General features: G+C 44.2%; 1 protein-coding gene across 1 annotated transcript in view; it reads right to left on the bottom strand.

Annotated features, from left to right (window-relative positions):
* LMOD1 (leiomodin 1) overlaps positions 1–23501 on the bottom strand; it is a 52804-nt gene that overhangs the window by 16699 nt on the left and 12604 nt on the right. The gene's annotated exons all lie outside the window — the stretch shown is intronic.

Below are 23501 nucleotides of genomic sequence, written 5' to 3'. Positions count from 1 at the left end.
TCAGAACACGTATGACCTGCTAATTCCCCTAGACCAACCCTCTGTAAAAGCATGGCAGGTACTAGGGCTGGACCAAAAGTGGGAACTCCTCCTTTTAGGAAGCAAACTTCCTCCTACACTAATGAACTCACACAATCCAAGCATGTGTCCTCCACATATTTGAACTCCCTATTGCTAGGAAATAGTGCCAACTTTCCTATAGAGCAGGGTTGGGGAACTACTTTGGGGAAGCCCTCTATGGGCTGGATGCTAGCAGTGGGTGCTTTGCCTTGCCTGCCCCACAATTTCCCCAGTTGGGGAGGATGCAGAACAGGCAAAGCTCTAACTGAGCTTTGACAGTGGGCAAAGCAATCCTCCAGGTGCTGGCTCAGTCAGAGTGAGCTTCCCCCGTCGGGGTTGACGCAGCATGGGTGAAGCATTGAGGCCACAGAGCTCAGACAGGAGCCCCCCTCTTACTTTCAATCTCCCCCTCGTGAATGAGCCAAGGGGGAGATCAGAGGTATGGGGCTTTGGCCTGCAGAAGGGAGTGTTCCTTCCTGGAACGCCTCATGGGCCGCACTGGGGAACCTCGTGGGCTGGAGGTTCCCGATTGCTGTGATACAGTCTGATGGTCCAAGAGGAGGTTGAATTGGACCAGCCTCTGAGCAGTACCTGGGGAATATAATGGCCCTCAAGAACATACAAGCTGGTCAGGCCTACACAGCTATGAAAAGTTCAGGAGGAGCCCCGCTTGCCTTTGCATCTCCTAATTGCTCTTTTGCCTGATGTGCAACTCCTAAGGGTTCAGGAGCCCTCTCCAGGCCTGGGCCTTGCAACCCTACCTCGACACCCCTCTGACACTATTCCATGGGTGTGCAAAATGTCTCCCAAGTCACCCTGCCTTGCAGCTATTGGCATGCACTTTTCATGCTCTGCCCCTGACCTTTCTTTAAAAAGAACCAGCCTGGTGCTTGCGATGATTAATCACAAATGTTTTGACAGACTAAAATGCTGCTAGTTCCTCCTAAATATACTAAAATGAACGTTGCTGCTGCTTGCTGGCAATTGCTGTCCTCAGCCCCACTCAGACGTTTCCTTAAAAGGAAAAGGAGACTTGGGAACTTTTTGTTTTGGAATCTGGGCAGTGAGGCACTAATGATCCCTCCCTGGTCCTCTCCCTTGTGCAGCTAGCCTGCTGGATTGGTGCCCAGAGGTGGCCGTGTGCAAGTGTTACTCAACAGGTACCAACAGATTTATTTAAGTGAGATGCTGAACTTGGCAGGTGCTTGGCAAGAGGCGTGAAATGCACACTTCGTTTCAAGGATTGTTTACAGCCAGAAAGTAAGAAACAACACCTCTGCTCTCTAATAAGCCTTGTAGAGGATCAGTAACAAAAGCAAGTCTCAATGCAACCACTAAGGATAAATCTGGATTCTTCACATAATCTGCTACAGAACATTTCCTAGGTTTTCCATCTTCCTCCCACGCTCCCCAAATCCAAAAGTTCACGTTTTAGGGCATCACAATAAAAACAAATCAGAAGCATAAAAACAGCAGAGTGAACTAAATGTAAGCCACAAGCATCACACTTTAAAATACCTAGGCAAATAAGTACATTTTAACATGGCGCCAAAATTATAGCAGTGTTGGTGCCAGCGAAGCTTCAACAGGGAGGGCATTCCAGAGACAGGGTGCCACCACAGAGAAGGCTTCTGTCTAGTTCCTACACAATGAACTTCCCCTAGCAAAGGAACCCAGAGAAGAGCCTCCTCTGAAGTCCTTGAGACACAGGCAGGTTGGTATAGGGAGAGATGCTCCTTCAGGTATCTGGGTCCCAAGCCATTAAGGGTAAGCACCACCAGCAACTTTGAATGGGCTCGGAAACAAATAGGCAGCCAATGTAACTCTTTAAGAGTCAGTGTAATATGATCCCATCTGGCTGTACCAGCTAAAGTTCTGGCATTCACATCCTGCAATATTTGAAGCTTCTATGTCATCTTCAACAGCAGCCCCTCATACAACACATTACAGTAATACAACTGAAAGGTTCTCAGAGCATGGATCACCATGGCCAAACTATCCCTGTTCAGGAGCAATCGTAGCTAGTGAACCAGCGAAGCTGGTTAAAGGCACTCCATGATACTGAGGCTACCTGAGCCTCAAGTGACAGTGCTGGAACCAGGAGTATCCCCAAGCTACATACCTGCTCTTTCAGGGGGAGTGCAACCCCATCTAGAACAGGATATTCACTTGCTTCTTAAACAGGAGAATCACCTATGCACAGTGTCTCCTTGTCAGGATTCAGCTTAAGTTAACTGGCCCTCATCCAGCCTATTACCAACTCCAGGCACCGGTCTAGCACTTGCATGGCCTCACCTGACATAGAAAGATAGAGTGGAGTATTACCAGCACACTGATGATACTTCATTCCAAACCCCACTCCCAATGGCGTCATATAAATGCTCCAAAGCACGGAGGAGAAAATGGAACCTGGTAAGACCCCACAACATAAATTGATTGATTGATTTGATTTGTATCCGTCTTTCTGCCAGAAATGGCACTCATGGTGGCTTGGAGTCAATGCCATGCAGTTGAGCAGAAATCCCCAATGCTACTTTCTGAAAACAACCCTGAAGGTAGCCATATCACCATGCCCCCTGCTCCCTTTCCACAGAGCCATGGTATCAAACGCTGTGGAGACCTCAGGGAGCATTAGCAGGGTCACACTTCCCCTGTCCTTCTCCTGATAGAGATAATCCAACAGGTTGACCAAGACTGTTTCAGTGCCAAACAGGGCCTGAACTCTGATTGAAATGGGTCCAGATAATCTGCTTCATCCCAAAGTGCCTGGATTGAACTGCCAGGAATTGAACTATGCAACAGCTGGTTTCAATAAGGAAAAACAGCCTCAAGAAAGAACTCCCCCTTCCTTCCCCCAAAAAGGATATTGCAGGCACACATGGATGTTTAATTGTGCAAACTCAGTGATACGGGGAAAAAGGGAAACCCAATCCAAACCTGCTATTCCAGTAAGAGGAAGTGCATATTTATGGGAAATGTGCAAAGACTGGTACCATACGATTGGGCTGCAAGTCTTTGTTCAGTTTCAGTAGGGTGGCCAGGTATCCTCTTTTACAGAGGACCGTCCTCTATTTGAAGGGCTGTCTGGTCCAAGGTCGGTTTAAAGATAACCATAAGAACTATTGCCCATCAACCGTTAGCACCTGAAGACCAGACTGCACAGGCAGGCACATAGGTCACCTGGTCACAGTCTCCCACACTGTGGTAAGATGCACTGCATTTCTATTTAAATTATAATAATTCTTTCTAATTTGCATCTATACATATAATTTAGCATATGCAAATTTTATGCAAATTTTATCACTCTTTTGTCCTCTTTTTTTGGTGATTCATACATGGCCATCCTACCCCCTCACTACAGCTGCTTAACTACTGTACTCTTGTGTGGCTCACATTAATTTCAAAGGGGCTAGCGCAGAAAAACTTCCTGGTGGACCGCACTCACCACCTATAACTGTGGGTCACACAGAAGAACAGATTATTTACACTAAAAACCATCAAATACAGTACTATTTGCTTCCCTTCTTGACCTGTCCTTAACAATAACCCTTAAGCAATTATTCTTAAGCAAATCAAATTATTTGCTGAAAATATATGGTCTTGACAAAATTCTGAATATCAGTAAACACAGGATCTCAGGGACCAACAGCTGGGTCCATATGGTGCTGTTCTCTGGAAGGCACTCACAGTGGTAGCAGTCATGCCAGGGATTATTTTAATCTAAGAGTTGCCCGGGTATGGTAAAGACAGTATTTTTTTCTAGATAGTATTTCTACAATGGGTGTGTGTACATTAGGCATAAATATGGCTTTCTCCATCTGCTGCTGGTTCACCACACAGGGACTGGGTCACTTCTCCCCTCAGAGAGGCCACTGCCACCAACTGCCCTGTGAGCAGGAGAGGAAGAGGAAGTAAATTGTCACCATCACCATCTCTTCAAATAGGCTTTTAATTTTTTAAACAATGTTTAATTACATATATCCTCCCTCCCTATCTCTTATTGCTTGTGTGTCATGTCTTAAATTTAGATTGTAAGCCTGAGGGCAGGGACTGTCATGCTATTTATCTTTGAAAGCTGTTCTGGGAGTCTAAAACTAAAGGGCAGGATATCAGTGCCAAAGGTCTAAAGGGCAGGATATAGATGCTGTAAATTAAAGAAAGAAAGAAAGAAAGAAAGAAAGAAAGAAAGAAAGCAAGCAAGCAAGCAAGCAGGCACGAACGAATGATAAGGTCTTGCACAGAAAAACATCCTGATGGATTGCACTCACCACCTATAACTGTGGGTCACACAGAAGAACAGATTCTTTACACTAAAACCCCATCAAACACAGTACCCCAGTGCAAGTTGTCCCACCGCCTGAGCAGCCCTCTCACCTGCCTTCAAGTGTGGTGGAGGATGCCAGTCTTACCAATGTTGAAAGATTCAACTGCCAGTCCGTTCGGCTTTTGTATATGGAATGGGAAGCGGCACCATCTTGTCCTTCACCTCAAACAGCAAAATGTCCTGAGCCAGCCTTGCAGGGGCCAAACTTGAATTGGGTTGAACACGATCCCCTTTTGAGCAAGGCCTCACTCAAATTGCACCTTGCCTCCACTATACCATCCGCTGCCTATTACCCCTTCTCCAAACCCCAAATCTTTACCTTGGGAGAAGGAGGTAACAAATAGACTCTTGCCCCAGCAAGAGGTCTCTTCTCAGTTGCAAACGACACATTGACTACCATGTGCATCCAGTCATGCCCCAGGATTCCCAGCTGCACATGATTTTGTGCACATCCAGGACCGAGAGGGATGGAGGGGATGGAGCATTTCAAGTGGAACATTCAAAAAGGCTTATTCATTTGGGTGGGTGAGTAGGCAGGGCAAGCAGCATCCCTGGTCTCAAGCCAAGGCAACTCCCACTATCACTGTCCTTGGCATAAGAAAGAGAGAGCATGTGCAAGAGAGGGAGAGGGAGAGAGAGGCATGTCTCACCAGCCAGTTACCAGCATTTGTGGTGTAGAATCTGGATCATCTGCAAATGACAATCTCTGCTGTATTGATTCCTATGACTTTCCATGGTTTCTAAGTGACCTCCAGGCTAGCTTTCTGATCAGTGGCAGCACCAGAAGGAGAGGGAAAAAAGGGATGGGAGGGAGGAGATTCTGAGGGGGAAGAGCTCTGTCAGACATATTAAACTTTCTCGGACAGACGCATTTCTGTCACACACTAACACTCCTATCAATGGCGCCCTCGCCGCTTGGAAGCCCCCAAATGTGGGAGCTTCTGAGTTACTTACGCCCTGCCAGGCTGAAACCAGCAGAGCAGGAGGAGTGGTGGAAGCGATTGTCACCTCCAGGGCTGGCTCTAGGATAAATAATGCCCTGGGCGAGGACTGTCTTTGGTGCCCCCACCCCACCCTGCCATGGTCAACTTTTCAGGGCTATTTGGCATGGGCCAATCATAAGCCTGCATGACCAATCTTCTGGGTGGGCCTCCTCCCTGGAAGATGTGTAGAAACTAGAAATGCAATTTTTTGGTGTTATGCAGAACATCAACATGCTTTGAAATCCCTTAGTGCTGAGCTCAGCTTGGCACTTCCTTTGGCTCAGCTTGGCGCCCCCTCAGCTCAGCAGCCTGGGCAACTGCCCAGCTCATCCACCCTTAAGACTGGCCCTGGTTGCCTCCCCATCCTCTGTCTTGGCCAATTTTTGCTAGATGGGCTTTTTAGCCCATATAGCAAGAGCACTTCAGAGGGGGAGAAGGAGGCTGGAATAGGCTCAAGATGTCTCATATCCTGGCCTCTCCAGTCTCCTCCCTTCCCTGCCCACCAGAATGCCCCCTTTCATCCTCTCCCAAGATCACTTTTCCAGCTTCAGAGAGGAAGCTGGCACAGTTCTCTCTGCGCAGGCTGCAAGGGGTCGGGGGTTCAATCTCCGACTTCCCCTTCCGAGGTCGGAGCCCTGTCTCCAATCTTGGAGGGATTTTCCAAGCCATCTTATGGTCCCTGGGACATTCACCCAGGGGCCATCGGATTGCTTTCTGATTTAGTTATTTATTTATAATAAAATGTCTATCCTGCCTACAAGGCATGGGAAAGGGCATGGTTCAGTGGCAGAGCACCTGCTTTGCATGCAGAAGGTCCCAGGTTCAATCCTTGGCATCTCCAGGTAAGGTTGGAAAAACTCCTGCTAGCTAGAGCTGCTGCCACTCAGTGTTGACAATACTGGGCTAGATGGACCAAGGTCTGACTCAGCATAAGGCAACTTTCTATGTTCTTATGTTCCACTAATCTTAAATATATATCCACAGAAGAAGCTACACTGATTTCAACAAGATTTACATCCAAGTAATAATTAGTAGGATAGCAGCCTATTTGAGATTCTAGTCTTCCTTTTTAAAAAATTGTCATCTCAAGGTGATATTAAAAATACACGTTTTTATCCTAAACAGAAAGCAATCGCAAGAACCTGCCTTGATCTGTCTTGTGGGAGGAAGTCATGTGCAAACCGGAAAGCTTGCCTTAACAGCTGTATGACTGAAATTCAATAGGAGCTTTTTCCAGCATGACAGTGCAGAGATGGAAAGCTTCACCAGTTATGCTTGTTTTGCAGTTGCAAAAGATGCTGGATCCTTTTAAAGAAATGAGGATGCAATCATAATGATTCAGCAAACAATCCAGGTGGCTCGAGTATAAGTGAGTCAATCAACACACCCCATGCATTGGGGAATGTCAGGGTAAGAGGACTTGGCATAAGATAGCCAATTCAGAGAGAGAAAATGGAGGCAGTGGAGGTGAAAAGGGAAAGCTAAAAGAGGGAAAGTTGAGCTGTTAAGATTGGGAAATGCTCACTTTGAAGTAGACCTATGAAATTTGGGTCAAATGGAGTGCTAATCATTGGGCCACATTGAATTTAGCCTCCTTTGGTGATGGTGGCCATTTTTAATTTTTTTCCAAAATGCCAACTCGGCTGATGTGTGGTTTTGCATATAAGGTATTCCATTTGCCTAAACTGTATTCTGGTTACAAGTTAACCTCTACCCTCAGTTATGGTATGCATAAGACAGCCTGTAGGATAGCTGCTGTTTCCAGACCACACACAAATGCACTGTATGAACTGCTATCCCTTTCACAGTTTGGGGCTTTTGTACATTTTGACAGAAATATTTGGTTAAATTTAATAAAATGGCTTGCATGGCTGAGCAAAACCATAGAGTATAACTTCTAAAATGAACTGACCACCTTATATGTCCACCTGTCTATCAACTTTTTTGCCCATACTGAAGATGGAGTTTAACTTGCAACCAGAAGAGCCTACAGGAAATTGGTTCAAATGCATCATGTTACTGGTGGATAATATATTGACTTAAGGCCAATTTTAATTCTGACCAGCTTTGGTAGTAACACTTATTGCATACTAATGATAGGCTGTTCATTTTCGAATGGTTGGGGTAGTATCCAATGTTAGTCCTACTTAGAATAAACCCATTGAGAACAATGAGACATAAGTTAGTCACAATTAACTTAAGTCTCATTCATTTCAATGGGTCTAGCCTAGTAGGACTAACATTAGATACTACCCTTAGGGCGCAATCCTATGCATGTTTAGACTGGGGCATGCTGGGAGATATAGGCCTTTTCTCTGTCTAAACATGTATAGGATTGCGCCCTTAGTTTCTAAGCATTTGTTTATTGATTTTGTTAATTGTGTCACAATTGCACAAGTGGTTTTAATAGGTAGGTAATGGCATTCTCAAATCAACATGGAATCTGCAGCAAAGGAAATTAAGATCGTCAATCATACCACACAGTGACAAAAGAATTCCACTTGTGTGTATTTCCCAGTGTAAAATGCACAAAAAACTTCAGAGCTCAGCAAGATCAAAATGCAGTGATCTGACTGATGGTGCTGGTCGCAGAACATACGTTGGAACATGTTGCAGAACATATGTTGGAGTTCCACAAATGTGGTGCTTTGCCATTATAAGTAATCTTTAGCTAACATTTTGATTCAAGAACTGAGACCAGTTTAGCATCATATTGAGCTTAATGGCATAAATCTTGCAGAGATCTTAGTAACAGTGCACATTCAACATGACATAAGGACAGAGAACAGGTAGGCCTGCCAACATGTTTAGCGTGCCCTAAAATGGGCTCTCCCCTTCATGGATCACTGCCTTGTTGTGGCGAAGGGGCTTGCGTAACTCAGTGAAGCCATAAGCTATGCCGTGCAGGGCCACCCAAGACGGACAGGTCATGAAAGAGAGTTCTGACAAAATGTGGTCCACTGGAGAAGGAAATGGCAACCCATTCCAGTATTCCCACCAAGAAAACCCCATGGAATGTATCACAAAGCTAAAAGATATGATGCCGGAAGATGAGCCCCTCAGGTCGGAAGGTGTCCAATATACTACTGGGGAAGAGCAGAGGGAATTTCCAAGTAGTGCCAGAAAGAGTGAAGCGGCTGGGCCACAGCCGAAAGGACACTCAGCTGTGGATGTGTCTAGTGGTGAAAAGAAAATCCGATGCTGTAAAGAACAATATTGTTTAGGAACCTGGAATGTAAGATCAATGAACTGAGGTAAGCTGGAGGTGGACAAACATGAGATGGCAAGATTGAACATCGACATCTTGGGAATCAGTGAACTAAAATGGACAAGCATGGGTGAATTTAATTCAGGTGACCATTATATCTACTACTGTGGGCAAGAATCCCTTAGAAGAAATGGAGTAGCAGTCATAGTCAACAAAAGGGTGGGAAAAGCAGTATTGGGGTACAATCTCAAAAACGATAGAATGATCTCAGTACGAATCCAAGGCAAACCATTCAACATCACAGTAATTCAAGTCTATGCCCCAACCAATGAGGCCGAAGAAGCTGAGGTTGATCGGTTCTATGAAGTCCTACAACACCTTCTAGAACTAACACCAAAAAAAATGCCCTTTTCATCATAGGGGATTGGAATGCTAAAGTAGGAAGTCAAGAAATCGCCTGGATACCAGGCAAGCATGGCCTTGGTGTACAAAATGAAGCAGGACAAAGACTAATAGAGTTTTGCCAAGAGAACACGCTGATCATAGCAAACACTCTTTTCCAACAGCACAAGAGGCGACTCTACACATGGACATCACCAGATGGTCAATATCGAAATCAGATTGATTATGTCCTTTGCAGCCAAAGATGGAGAAGCTCTATACAGTCAGTAAAAACAAGACCTGGAGCTGACTGTGGCTCAGATCATGAGCTGCTTCTGGCAAAATTTTGGCTTAAATTGAAGAACGTAGGGAAAACCACTAAACCATTCAGGTATGACCTAAATCATATCCCTTATGAATATACAGTGGAGGTGAAGAATAGATTTAAGGGATTAGACCTGATAGACAGAGTGCCTGAGGAACTATGGATGGAGGTCCATAACATTGTTCAGGAGGCAGCAACAAAATCCATCCCAAAGAAAAAGAAATGCAAGAAAGCAAAGTGGCTGTCTGATGAGGCTTTACAAGTAGCTGAGGAAAGAAGGGAAGCGAAAAGCAAGGGAGAAAGGGGAGGATATATCCAACTGAATGTAGAGTTCCAGAAAATAGCAAGGAGAGACAAGAAGGCCTTCTTAAATGAACAATGCAAAGAAATCGAGGAAAACAACAGAATGGGAAAGACTAGAGATCTTTTCAAGAAAATCGGAGATCTCAAGGGAACGTTTTGTGCAATGACAGGCATGATAAAGGACAAAGAAGGCAGGGACCTAACAGAAGCAGATGATATTAAGAAGAGGTGGAAAGAATGCACAGAAGAACTATACAGGAAAGATTTGAATGTCCCTGATAGCCATGATAGTGCGGTCACTGAACTTGAGCCGGACATCCTCGAGAGTGAAGTGGGCCTTAGGAAGCATTACTAACAACAAAGCTAGCGGAGATGACAGTATTCCAGCTGAGCTATTTAAAATCCTAAAAGATGATGCTGTTAAAGTGCTGCACTCAATATGCCAACTGATTTGGAACACTCTACAGTGGCCACAAGACTGGAAAAGGTCAGTGTACATTCCAATTCCAAAGAAGGGCGATGCCAAAGAGTGTTCAAACTACCGTACAATTGCGCTTATTTCACATGCCAGCAAGGTTATGCTCAAAATCCTACAAGCTAGGCTTCAGCAGTATGTGAACCGAGAACTACCGGAAGTACAAGCTGGGTTTCAAAGAGGCAGAGGAACTAGAGATCAAATCGCCAACATTTGGGAGTACTAGACCACCTTACCTGTCTCCTGAGAAACCTGTACGAGGGTCAAGAAGCAACAGTAAGAACTGGACATGGAACAACCGATTGGTTCAAAATTGGGAAAGCAGTACGACAAGGCTGTATATTGTTGCCCTGCTTATTTAACTTATATGCAGAGTACATCATGAGAAACGCCAGGTTGGATGAATCACAGGTCGGAATTAAGATTGCTGGGAGAATTATCAACAACCTCAGATACGCACACGATACCACCCTACTGGCAGAAAACGAAGAGGATCTAAAGAGCCTCTTGTTGAGGGTGAAAGTGGAGAGTGCAAAAGCTAGTTTGAAACTCAACATTAAAAAAACGAAGATCATGGCATCTGTCCCCATCACTTCCTGGCATATAGAAGGGGAAAAAATGGAAGCAGTGACAGATTTTATTTTCTTGGGCTCCAAGATCACCGCAGATGGTGACTGTAGCCATGAAATTAAAAGACGCTTGTTCCTTGGGAGGAAAGCTATGGCAAACCTAGACAGCATAGTAAGAAGCAGAGACATCACCTTGCCGACAAAGGTTCATATAATCAAGGCTATGGTTTTCCCATTAGTAATGTATGGCTGTGAGAGCTGGAAGGCTGAGCGCCAAAGAATTGATGCGTTCGAACTGTGGTGCTGGAGAAGACTCTTACGAGTCCCCTGGACTGCAAGGAGGTCAAATCAGTCCATCCTAAAGGAAATCAACCCTGAGTGCTCATTGGAAGGACAGATACTGAAGGTGAAGCTCCAATATTTTGGCCACCTAATGCGAAGAGAAAATTCACTGGAAAAGACCCTGATGCTGGGAAAGATTGAAGGCAAAAGGAGAAGGGGACGACAGAGGATGAGATGGCTAGATAGCATCACCGATGCAATGAATATGAACTTGAGCACACTCCGGGAGAGAGCGGAGGACAGGAAGGCCTGGCATGCTATGGTCCATGGGGTCACGAAGAGTCGGACACGACTTAACGACTGAACAACAAAATGGGTTCTACTGAAAAAATGAAAAACAAAAAGGCATTGGAGCCTCAGTGTCTTTTTCTATGATGAAAGTGAAAAAAAATATAAACTGAGAAAGGCATCAATATGCAGCCCTGAATATCAAGTGAGAAAAGATGTAACAGAGTCGTGAGACACCAAAGGTCTTGAGTGGTTGTCATCAGGTAGCTATTTAGTGGCAATCAATGAAGTTTATCCTTTCAAGTGCCATACAAAATTCTACAGATGTGCCAGTCCCAAGGTCAAGCTTTCTGAAAAATGGGCATTATGGGGCATTGCTTTTGTTCAACTCATATCTTGTGGAGAACACAAAGGGAAAGATGCAGATTATGCACCTGTTTTTAAGTTGGCTGATAGTGGTACAATATACATAGCTCATCCCAAAGAACCATGAGCAAATTAAATGGGCTTTTTCATATGTAATGATCTCACTTGCTAAACCATGGCTTAGGAAGACAGCAGTGAGTGTCAGGTCCTTCCTTGCTCTTCCCCTTGCTGGTCCACAAATAGAGGAGGCTTCAGCACTACAGTCCTGGGTTAACTTAACCTGTAGTTTCCTGTTATGTCCAAAATTAGAAACTGTGTTTAATGTCGGTTTACTAATCAGGATCAAACTGTGGCTTAAGATCCTGATTAGGGATCAGGAGCTTCACATGGAGCTTTTATCCTGCGATTGAGATGGCTCCTTCATGGAAGTTTGCAAGCTCTTTACATGACGCAGTGAACCTCCAAGGCATCTCCTGCACTAAATACGCTTTGTTCCATTTTTAAACAGATTGCAGATAATAAGCTATCAAATTACCCCCATTGTGTTCCGCTTGAGTTCTCTCCATGAAAAGAAGAAAAACAGCAAGAAGAGGAGTGAGATCAATGAAAGATGATGGAAGACTCAGATACGGGGAGAAGGAGGGGGGAAAGGAGGCAGGTGAAAAAGGGAGCAATTGTGATCCTGCATTTAAAATGGAAGCAGAAAGCCCTGTTTTAAATGCAGGATTTTAGGCTGGTGTAGAGATGCCCTAGAAAAAGAACGTATCAGAGTTCCCCATTTCAGATGTAATGGGGAAACCTGGTTTAAACAGACCAGGACTGAAGCTGCGAAGGGAGGAGGGGAGGGATCATGTGGGCCCAATCCTTGTATTTCATTTAATTAACTGTGCTTTACTAAGCTAGGAACTTTACATCTGAACCATCTCAACTGATTGCAGCCATTTGTGTTCCCAGGGGCCAATCTCAAGTGCAGGGTGTATCCCTGATGTTTGAAAATGGCATGGGGAAAGGAAGTGTGAACAGGATTTTGACACTGAGCACAAAGGGTTCTAGAATAGTGAGACTTGACATATTGCTTCTTGAGCATTCTTTTGATGGTTTGTTTCCAAACTAAACAAAGTTATGCACTGAATTCTCTGACAGTGTCTTAAATATTATTTTTGCAAAGCAAGACTATAACAGAAGAAGATGTCACTTGCTGTTCAGCACTCACTATTTCATATCTTCTGATATTCAGTTGAAATCACAGAGTTGCAACTTCTGAAGCTGTTCATTACAGGACAGCTCAAGAAATGCTAGTGCCAGTATCATGAAAACTCCTGCCAAAACTAGAATCCATCTTGCCCACAGTCGCAACAGCTTTCAATACTGTTGCTGGTGAACATTACAAACAACAGGGTGCAGCTTATCCTATACATTTCCAAACAGATTTTTTTTCACAAGCGTGGCAGTGTTCAACATTGACCGCAGTGCTAGCTTTCATGCCTCCACTGGCCCATTTCTCCCCAGAGGAAGACCCAGAGAGCCCAGCAGCTGCCAAGGCTCAGGATCCACCAGGGTCAGAGAGCCATGAGGAGCCTGAGCCCTGAGTAATGACCACCCAGGACCTACCCCCACAGGAGGAGGGGGGATCCACTTCACAGGCAAAAGAGGAGAGATCCCCAAGCCCCCAGGAATGACACAGACTGAATAGGCAAGCCCAGGAGAAGTGCCCTGTTGCAGCAGAGGACTCCTCTGGTGTAAGGGGGCTCCTTTGGAGTAGGGGGCTCTCCTTGCAAGGAGACTCTTTTCAGAAACTGCTAACAAGCCACAGCTAGATCCTGTGCAGGGTTCTGACAGCCTCTGCTTAAAAACAGCAGCTGGGAGCTGGAAGAGTGGCTGGAAACATCTACCTTATTGCTCTGGCTCCAACCCTTCCTGCCCTGGGATTCCTAGTTCTCCATAGGACTGAGACCCTCGTGAAGCCTTTTGAGTATGCCTCCTGCCTGAACCTTGTCAGCTATGGTGTCTTACCTAACTCCCCCTTGGACTGAATTTCTTATGAGTATCTTTTGGGGCTGCCTACTGACCACTCTTCCTGCCCGAACTCCACTTGCTGTGGTGCCTTGGTCCTCTTGCTGGCTTCACAATGATCTGCTCTCTGCTTATTTCTACTCAATGTAGAACTCCCAAGGACCTCCTGGTTATTGACCTTGGTCTGTTAGTCAACCCTGAGCCTTGGGAAAACAAGACGATGACAGCCAAAGACCCATTCCATTGAAAAAGCATTTGCATTGTGCAGCATCCAACTGGAATTGTCCTGTTCAGATTGATACACTCCTGTAATAGATCTGCTGATGCCAAGTTGCAGAAAGATTATGCAGTTAGCAGTAGCTTACTATATACTGCCAACTGTATCTCTCAACTCAAAGGTGCCAACAGTTCCTGAAATGTCAACTGATATTCAGTTACACTCTGATTCGGTTACACTCTGTGAACCATACCAATGGTGTGAAAAAGGAATATGACTAAATAATGAAAAACACTATTGCCTGAGAACAAACCAGAGGACAATGATCAAATGATGTGTTCATCATTTCATACTCTGCAGAATTATTCTGTTATTTGTCCACTATTCAAATTTAGGTTTTTATCACTATTCACAGAACTTGCTTGTTCTTTGTTGATGATTTTGCATGCAATAAATATTGTGAAAATGATGACACAGCACCTGAACCTGGGGCAGATACTAGTTATTGCTATGGAAAAAATCAACTCAGTGGACAATGCCAGATAGATATAATGAAATGGTAACTTATAAAGTTGTTGGGAACTGGTTGGATTAATGTTTTAATCCAAGGATGGACAGACCTGAGGCTTGCGGGATCGACTTTGTTTTTTTATTAGAACCTCTGATTTAAAAAATTGGCAGTCAGAAATGATCTACAGATCACACAGAGCTCTACCAGTATATCCAGATCTACCTTCTGCGCACCCCTGTTTCAGTCCATGCAGAGGCAGCCAGTGCTAGTATAGTTGATTTTTATTTATTTAATATCCAGATCAAACTTTGCTTTGCCAAAATGTAGCCACTGCCACAGCTTTGTCATTAGCTTGCTGCAGATCATCAACAGTACAAGACTCCAGCAGTAATCGACACACCATCAGATGCGCTGGGTCTTGGATTTCTCCACATTCACATAATATATTGTCATCAGCCAACAGCCCCCACTTAAATAAATTTGTCTTACACCTTGGTACCCCTACCCTCATCCTGTTCATTGTCCTCCAAACTATATAAAGGAGAGTATTTCCAGTGGCCATTTCTTTCTTGGTTAAAATACTCAAGTCGATAATGTCATTCCTCCATTTACTTACTCGATTCTGTTCTTTGGTCCCCTCTAGGATATTAGTTCTTGACATAAAACTCTTTCTAGATCTAAGTCGACGAATTGGGGGCATATATCCACTCAAAGGGTGATGAGAATCAGTCTCTTGCTTAGTTCTTTCAGTATAGTTGATGGCTACTTGAATTCATCCCAGTAACAAGAAAAAGACATGTCCACACATTTACAGCTGATGCTTTCTATGTTCTGATAAAGTGAGCATACAAATTATACTAATTACCTGGAAGCAATGTGGAGTCTTTTAAAGAGTGATGCAGACTATCCTGTAAGAGCAATTCACAGTGTGCATTTTGGCTTCAGGTGTCCAGGTCTATTTTTCCCCTTTACATGCAATTCCAGATTTCTCCCAGGGTAAGGTCAAGGGATTATAAGAACATAAAAATAGCCATGTTAGATCAGACCAAAAGCATGTCTAGTTCAGTATTTTATTCCCAGAGTGGCATATCAGCTGCCCCAATGGGAAGTCCACAAGCAGACATGAGTGCAATGAATGTGTCTAGTCTTGTTTTAAAGCTGTCCAAGATGGTGGCCATCATGACATCCTAACAAATTCTATAATTCAACGATATGCTGAATGAAGAAGTATTTTCTTTTATCTGTCCTGTATCTCTCAACATTTATTTTCATTGGATGACCCCTGGTTCTGCTATTATGAGAGAGGGGGAATGACTTCTCCCTATCCACTTTCTCCACACAATGCATATTTTTATATGCTGCTATCATGTCCCCTGCTTCTTCACCATTTTTCTAAACTAAAAAGCCCCAAGCATTCTAACCTTTCCTCACACAGGACATGCTCCAGCCCTTTGATAATTTTGGTTGACCTTTTCTGCACATTTCCAGCTCTATAATATCCGTTTAAAAGTGGGATGACCAGAACTGAAGTATTTCAAGTGTGGTCATACCATAAATTTTTATAAAGGCATTATGATATTGACAATTTGATTTTGAATTCCTTTCCTCATGATCCCCAATATGGAATTTGTCTTTTCCACAACACCCACACATCGGGTCAGAGACTGCTACCTAACCCTCCGTTTACCTATATGTACATCAGACATTTGGAGCTGAAACAGCTGATAAACGGGCTAGATGAGAAACTCTCATGATACGTATGGATTTATTATTGTTTTTTACTACTAATAATAATGGATTTTCCTTGCTCATTTCATAGATTCTGAAAATGGAAGTTTGTTAGGTGGTAAGAAAAGCCAGTTTCAGTTTGTATCAGTTCACCTGATGCCATGGTTTTTCATAGTGGAACCAGGTGGTGCCTTAACCTGCTGATCTATCTTGGGGTGAAAATGCTTCAGGATTGGAGCATGTTTCCTGCCATGGGTCTAGACTGGCCAATTTAAAAGTACGCTCATAGATTGTCTGGGGTAGTGAGATGGTAATTAGCAGAGGTGTGCACTGACCCCAAGATTCAACTTGGGCCCGGATTCAGCACTTTGGAAAATGGGCTGTTTCAGCTCAGACCAGTTTGGAGGCTGTCTGCTTTGACTTGGGTATTGAACCTGAGTCAAGATTCAGAAACTCAGGCTTTGCACCTCCTATTGACAACTGGGGGGGGGGGATTAAATGGCTACAATTTTTTCCCTTCTTTGTCAGGATTGGATGCAATGTCAATAGCCCCATAGGAAGGGATTGCACCTGCCAAATTTCAGAAGAATAGGTGCAGAAGGTTTTGTGCTATGCCCATTATGGTTTGTTTGTTTGTTTTTAAAGGGAACTGCCAATAATTGTTTTTATTTCTTGGTATAATTGGATTACGTTTGCAGGGATAATTGCCCTTTTTGGGTGGATCACACCTTCCAAGTTTCAGATGAATAGACACAGTTCTTGTGTGTGCAAGAGCAGCCCTTATATTTTTAAGGTATCCAAAATAGGATGTGCTTATCCCCCTATGTTCCTTGCAGACCATTGTTCTGAAAATGACAGACAACCCAGAGGTGGACCTAAGTAAGAAACTGCGAAGTTTCAGAAGGATAGGTGCAGCGGTTTATGTGGAAGGGGATTCCTCAAATGGGGGGGGGGGTAATTCACTTCCCTTTCCCTCCCCCTGTGGGTTTTTTTTGTGGGGGGGAGCAATTTGTATGAAAGTTGGCCATATCATAGGGTTGTCCCTAGGAAAAAAACCTATGAAGTTTCAGAAGGATACGTGGCAGGGCTAGGGAATTACTTCAAAACCAGTTTAAGGCTTTTTCATAGTGAAACTGAGATGGGATGAAGTTTGTGAGTGATGCAGCTGTTGCTCACAAACCCAGCATCCTATACTGCCTTCAACATATTCTTCCTTTTCATCGGTGATCATATAAACACAGCTGAGCTCATCCATCATTATGGCTCCTGTATCTGTCCCCACGTACTCCTCTGACCAATGCGATCTTGGGGACAGGTGGGCATGCACTCCACCTTGGCTGCTCCAAGTATCGGAGGCGAAGTGCACCATCTGTGCCTCTGCCCTCCACAGCTGAGCCAGCACTTTTCCCCTGCATGCCCGATACAGGGAGGGTACAATAGTCCTACTGAAAGCAGAGTGTAATGGCAGATTGTAATGCAGGATCAAGAGCTCTTTCAGGTGCCTGAACCCAATGGACTCCACCAGGCATAATGGCTGCTTGTCAAACGTCAGCATTTTTAATTTCTTTTTAGTTTTTATGTGAGCTGCCAGGGATATGTATGTAAGTGAAAATGTGAGGCATACAGTTTGAAAGAACAAGTTAATTAAATAATAAGCATATGCAGCTGCCTTTGAAGGATGTTTTGAAAACATAAACTGGTCCAGAATGCAATTTTAGGGATGATGTCACACCTATCTTCAGTAACCTGCATTGGTTACCAGTTAGCTTCTGGGCTGAATTCAGAGATCTGCTTTTGACCTCAAAGCCGCTAAATGATTTCGGCCTTCGATATCTGAGGGAGCATCTCCCATTCTACTCCATGTGCATTAAGACCATCTCTGGAGACCTCGCGTTGGGAGTCCAGAACATCCGAAACTCAACACATAAGGGCCTTCTTGATGATACACCTACTCTGGTGAACTCCTTTCCCAGGGAGATACATTAGGACAACCACCCTCTCTAGAAGAGGATTTGATGAACTGGGGGCCAATTCTGGATGATTGGCTGCTAGCCAGTGTTTTAATGGCTCATTATTATTATTATTATTAAAGCGCCTGTTGCCATTATTGTAATTTCAGTAGATCTGATATTTTATTGATTTTTTTTAATTGTAAAATACTTTGCAGGCCAATTTCATAAAGTGGATATAAATAAATAAATAAATAAATAAATGCATTCACAACGTCATCTGTGCCTGGGGGCAACTCATCCTATAGTTTAAGTTAGGAAAAAGCAAAAGGCAGCCACTGTACCCAGACAGGATGATGTCACTGCTCTCCTGTCCCTTAATGGTTAGCAATGTGTGACTAGGCTCTGCAACAGCCTTCCCCAACCTAGTGCCTTCCAGTTCTTTGGGATTACAACTCCCATCAGCCCCAGCCAACATGGCTAGTGATCCGGGATTCTGGGAGCTGTAGTCCAAAACATCTGGAGGGCAGCAGATTGGGGAAGGCTCCTCTAAAACCACTACCTACCAGTTAATAGCCAATTTATTTATTTATTTATTGCATTTATACCCCGCCTTTTTTCCTCTTGCAAGGAACCCAAGGCGGCTTACATTATCCTCCTCCTCTCCATTTTATCCTCACAACAACAACCCTGTGAGGTGGGTTGGGCTGAGAGTCTGTGACTGGCCCAAAGTCACCCAGTGAGCTTCCATGGCCGAGTGGGGACTAGAACCCGGATCTCCCAGCTCCTAGTCCAACACTCTCGCCACTGCACCACACTGGCTCTCAGCAATCTCAGCATCAGGATCACTGGCAGGATGGAGAGGCTTTAACCATGCCATCCTCCCAGTGACCCTCATGTAGCTCATTTTTCCCTCACTGCTAATAGTGATCTGCATCAGGATCGCTGGAGGGAGGGTGAGGTTAAGGCCTTCCCATTCCCTTGACCCTGATACAGACTGCTGTTTCCTTGTTCCAGGATCTATATACTATTGCTATGTTCAGTAGTCCTCAATTCTACTTTTTTCTTTGGGAAGCTTCCTTTTATGGCCTTTTTCCCTCCCAACAAGAATATTCCCAGGCTGTAGTTGACTCATGCCTTTGGACTTTCTGGCGAGACATAATGTGACTCTGGCAATGGCAAATTGATATTGGCTGCCACTTCAGCATCAGCCAGAGATGCCATTGAGGTTGTTCAGCTGTTTCTCCTTCTGCCCCTGGTCCATAAAGTAAGAAGTTGTGAACGTCAGAAGCTGCCTGTCTTCTGATACTCCTCCTTGATTAGTTGTCTGGATTCTAACAAGGATGAAAGAATTGCTCTGACTTCATGAAACCTCTACATTCAAATGTTGCTGGCTCCAGAGATAAAGGCTGTTCTGGCCCTACTTCTAATTAAAATCTACCTTTTAACAAAAGGAAGATAGACAAGTACAACTAGGACCTGCAACAAAATGTTGCAGTACATCCTTATTTTCTGAAGAGGAGTGCTCCTACTTGAGGTTCACACTAGCTAGGAATTATGGGAGATGCAATCTAACCCATCTGGAGGGCACCAGGTTGGGGAAGGCTAACTTCAAATCTTCATTCAAGGTTCAGGCTTGTGAGTTGCTCAGTGGTAGGTTTCCCGACATAGATGAATGCACCTCAGGACAAAATACGTTGCTTCCTCTTAGCATTGAAAATAGACCATGGATTATTTAATGGGACCCATCTTGACACAAGAGCTGTTCATAGAAGCTCTTCATCCTAGGACCTCAAAATATTGGCAATATAGAACCAGAAGGCAAGGCAAAACCACTTTGGAATAATTACATTTGATACTGTATTTCTCTGCTCAGATGCTCTCCCCATCTAGAAGCTACCTTCTATCAAATCCAGACCATTCATTTGTAACTTGCTTTCCCCCTCCAAATGGATGTCTAAAGAGGTCAATAACAAATATAGAAACAGCATGAAATAAAAAAATCAACATTAAACAAGAACAAACCCAAGTGACTTCTGTGGTGAGGAGCGACTATGATCTCGGAAGCAGGGTCAGCCCTGGTTAGTACTTGGATGGGAGACCGCCTGGGAATCAGGCTTATTGCACTGAGCAGGGGTTGGACTCGATGGTCTTGTAGGCTCCTTCCAACCCTATGATTCTATGAAATGGCAGTATCAAAACAGGAGGAAAAATGCAAGAAAAGCAGCAAAAACAAACAAACAAACAAACAAAAACAAAACAACCCCCCAGCTAATAACCAACACAAGAGCCAGTCAAAAATCCCTAAATCTAAAAAGTAAAAAAGTGTTCTAAAAAGAAATGCTTTCAAATGACAGAGTACCAGTAAAGGAGATAATCTAATGTGGCAGTTAGTTCCACATACTAGGTGCCATTACCGAAAAGGCCCTCTTGGGAGTGGACTTCAAACAACATATGTGCATGTTTTCTTAACCAAATTATTTCCATTTGGGGGGTGGGGAAGCAACAATTGAAGCTGTCCTAAACTTCACTGCTTGCTTGGAGTGTCTCCTCCTATAACAGATTCATGGCAATAGAAGAATTTTTAAAAATGGGTCTAATTTCTGGCCAGTTTCCACTCATGAGAGAGTGGACTCTCTCTTCGACAGGGATGGAAAGGCTATATTAGAAGACTACATCCTCCCGTGTGTCTCTTTGCAAAGGTGTACATGGGAGGGGGGTGTGCATGTGTGCAAAAACTGCACTTCTTAAAAGATTCTCCGGTTGCTATTTATCCACTTTTGTAAGGTTGGTGTAGGAATAGACAGTGGTTTACTTTGTCAAAATGAGCACTGCAGCTAAGAGACAGCCATGAGAGAGTCTAGAGCACAACTCCTAATATGGCAAGAGTTAACCCCCCCCCCCCAGTCCAATCCACTGGGAGGCCATCTGGGAGACTGCAGGGTAAGGAAGTGATGGGAGGTTTGCATTCCACAGTGAAGTGCTGGCAGTCTCACAAAACTACTGGACACCCCAAAGCTAGGCCTGGCTGCAGACACTGTGCAGAACCCTCTTGGAAGTATTCAGAAGAGCTGGCTTGGGGGAAGGAGAGAAAAAGAGAAGGACAAGAGTTGCTTCCTTGTAGACAGTTCACAGCCTTGGTTATCTTTGTCCATATTATGAGTGCATGGAGGTGGCCAGCATTTTTACATCTCAAGGACAGGGATTATGAAGCAACAGGATGGAAAGTGATAGAACTGGAATGCAGCAGCCCATTCTTCTCCCTGAGTTACAGCATGGGAATGAGTTTCTGGAAGCCATGGGAAGCAGAAAACACCTGCTGTTGCTGGACATCACATACTCTCCACCTATGCTTATTTAATAGGTTAAGAGGTTACCTTGTTTAGTAAGTCATGCCAAGATCAAGCAACTGAGTTCTCGGAGTTACATGGGTTTGGACTCCCAGGGGGGCGGGCAAGGAGGGAGTTGCAGAGGGGAGAGTGGTGGGATGGGAAAGTGTTAAGTACTCCCTCCCTCACTTACCTACTACAAATGACCCTCCTACTCCCAAGTCCCAAAGCAAAGAAACAACATTTGAGAATGGTATTGCATGCAACTACAGTGTAACATACAGTTTAGCTGTCAGGTTTCCCTGGGGCCACAACTTTCTTTGCAGTTTTAAGATTTGTTACCATCCCTGTCATAGAAAGATGCTTTCCTAATGTTGCTGAGCGAGTGGGAAGTCGTCCTTTCACTAGCAATAGGAAATAAAGGTTAATTGCTGCCTTCTGAGCTGGGTTTTTGGCTCCTTCAGTGTGAAGAAGTCATAGAGACACTCCTTTCTATTTTGGGTTGTTTATAAACATCTTCCTGGTTACCTATGGTCGTCCTAACTGTCACAGAAAAAGAAGACATGTTGTTATGCAGTTAAAATACTTCCAAATATAACTTGCTGTACTGAGATTCAATAGAGAACCAGGATTGTAAAGGCCTACTCCTTTCCCATCTGCAATAAATTACAAATGCATGGGTCTGGCTTCCCTTCTTGTTCCAGGAAACTGATCAATATTTACCATACAAGATTCAGCAGATGCAAGCCCACTGGTTCTTTAGCCAAGCCAAGCAGGTTAGTAAGTTGAGCTGACCAGGAAGAGTGGGCAATGGGTTAGCAAACTCCAGCACAGCTGGAGTATCCGTTTATGGATGTCTCACCTGATCAAAGGTTCATATTCTAGATAGCAACAAAGTAGTAAACCCCCATCTGGTGCATTTACAGTGAAGATCTTCTCTGTCCTGCAATAGTCCTGCTTTTAAGGTGCTGGAATGTTAACTAAAACCAGGCAAGATTTGAAAATACTGCAACAGTATATCACTGGACTTCCCAGTTCATCTATTTACACAACAGAAACAGCTGCAGCCTGACATCCCAGCAAGGAGTTGAAACATGAGGCATATGAACATGAGGTTGTGGGGGAGGCTCTGATGTGGCAATTCAACACATATGAAAAAGTGTGATTGAATTGTGGGGTAAGTGCAGGTTTTACAGTTTACACAGAGGAAAGCATCCCGGCCATTGCTTCCTGCATGCCTAACGTGGTACTGAATTGCCAGTCAAGGACTTTAGGAAGCTCATGTGTGTATACGTCAACAGCCTCCAGTCACTCAACCTTTTGTGCCTTGTGATAATGTTGTCTTCTGTGATCTAAAGGATGATAGTTGCGCCTTATCTGGCTGCAGAAAGTTTGACAATATAATACTTCTGTGTATTATAGGCTTTCATGACCTGCGACAGATAGAAAAACCTCAAATCTTAGCCCTAGACATATTTGCTCGGCAATTTCATTGTGTGCGAGCCCCCACAGGAGCATTTCTGGCTCAGAAACAGGATAGAAATACTTTAAATACATGCATGCATGCATGCATGCATGCATATATACATACACAGCAAATGCTGGAAACAAGCAGCAGAAGGAGGCTATCTGAGTAAAACTAGACAGTCCCTGCCCACATGCTTACGATCTAAAACCGGCTCTGAATATGAAATTGTCATTCTTGGCCAGTATGGCTAGTAGCTATTGGTAGACCTTACCCTCCATGAATTTGTCTTATCTTTTTAAAAAATCCTATCTAAGAAGCTAACATCAGTCGTCATATCATGTGGCAATGAATTCCATAACCCTTGTAGCACAACTGCAGCTCCTTCTGTCAGATGGATCAGGTGACCTATTTGCCATAAGCAGGGAGTTGCTATGGCAAGGGCGTTGCTGGCCTGGGCCCATGGGAGCCCCAGCCCTGAATCTATTTACCAGGGCCCTGGAACTACGGCACAAAGCCCCGAGTGTCCATTGGTGCCAATAGAAGGGTTTTTCTCAGCTTAATTGCCATGCAGGAAGGCAATTTTCAAGGGAGATTGCAACTGGGGAGGGAAGAATTAACTCTCCCCTTATACCAAACATCTTCCCCTGCATGGCAATTGAGCTGGGGGGAGGGGGAACCTTTTCCCATTGGTTTGGGATGATCTGTGGCAGGGTGCAAATGAA

Source organism: Heloderma suspectum, chromosome 4 (genome assembly GCF_057233095.1).
Source record: "Heloderma suspectum isolate Gila_16-S chromosome 4, 16-S_ref, whole genome shotgun sequence".
In the NCBI taxonomy this organism is placed as follows: Eukaryota; Metazoa; Chordata; class Lepidosauria; order Squamata; family Helodermatidae; genus Heloderma; species Heloderma suspectum.
Note: the sequence above shows the minus strand (reverse complement) of the source record. Positions and strands in the feature narration are given on the sequence as shown.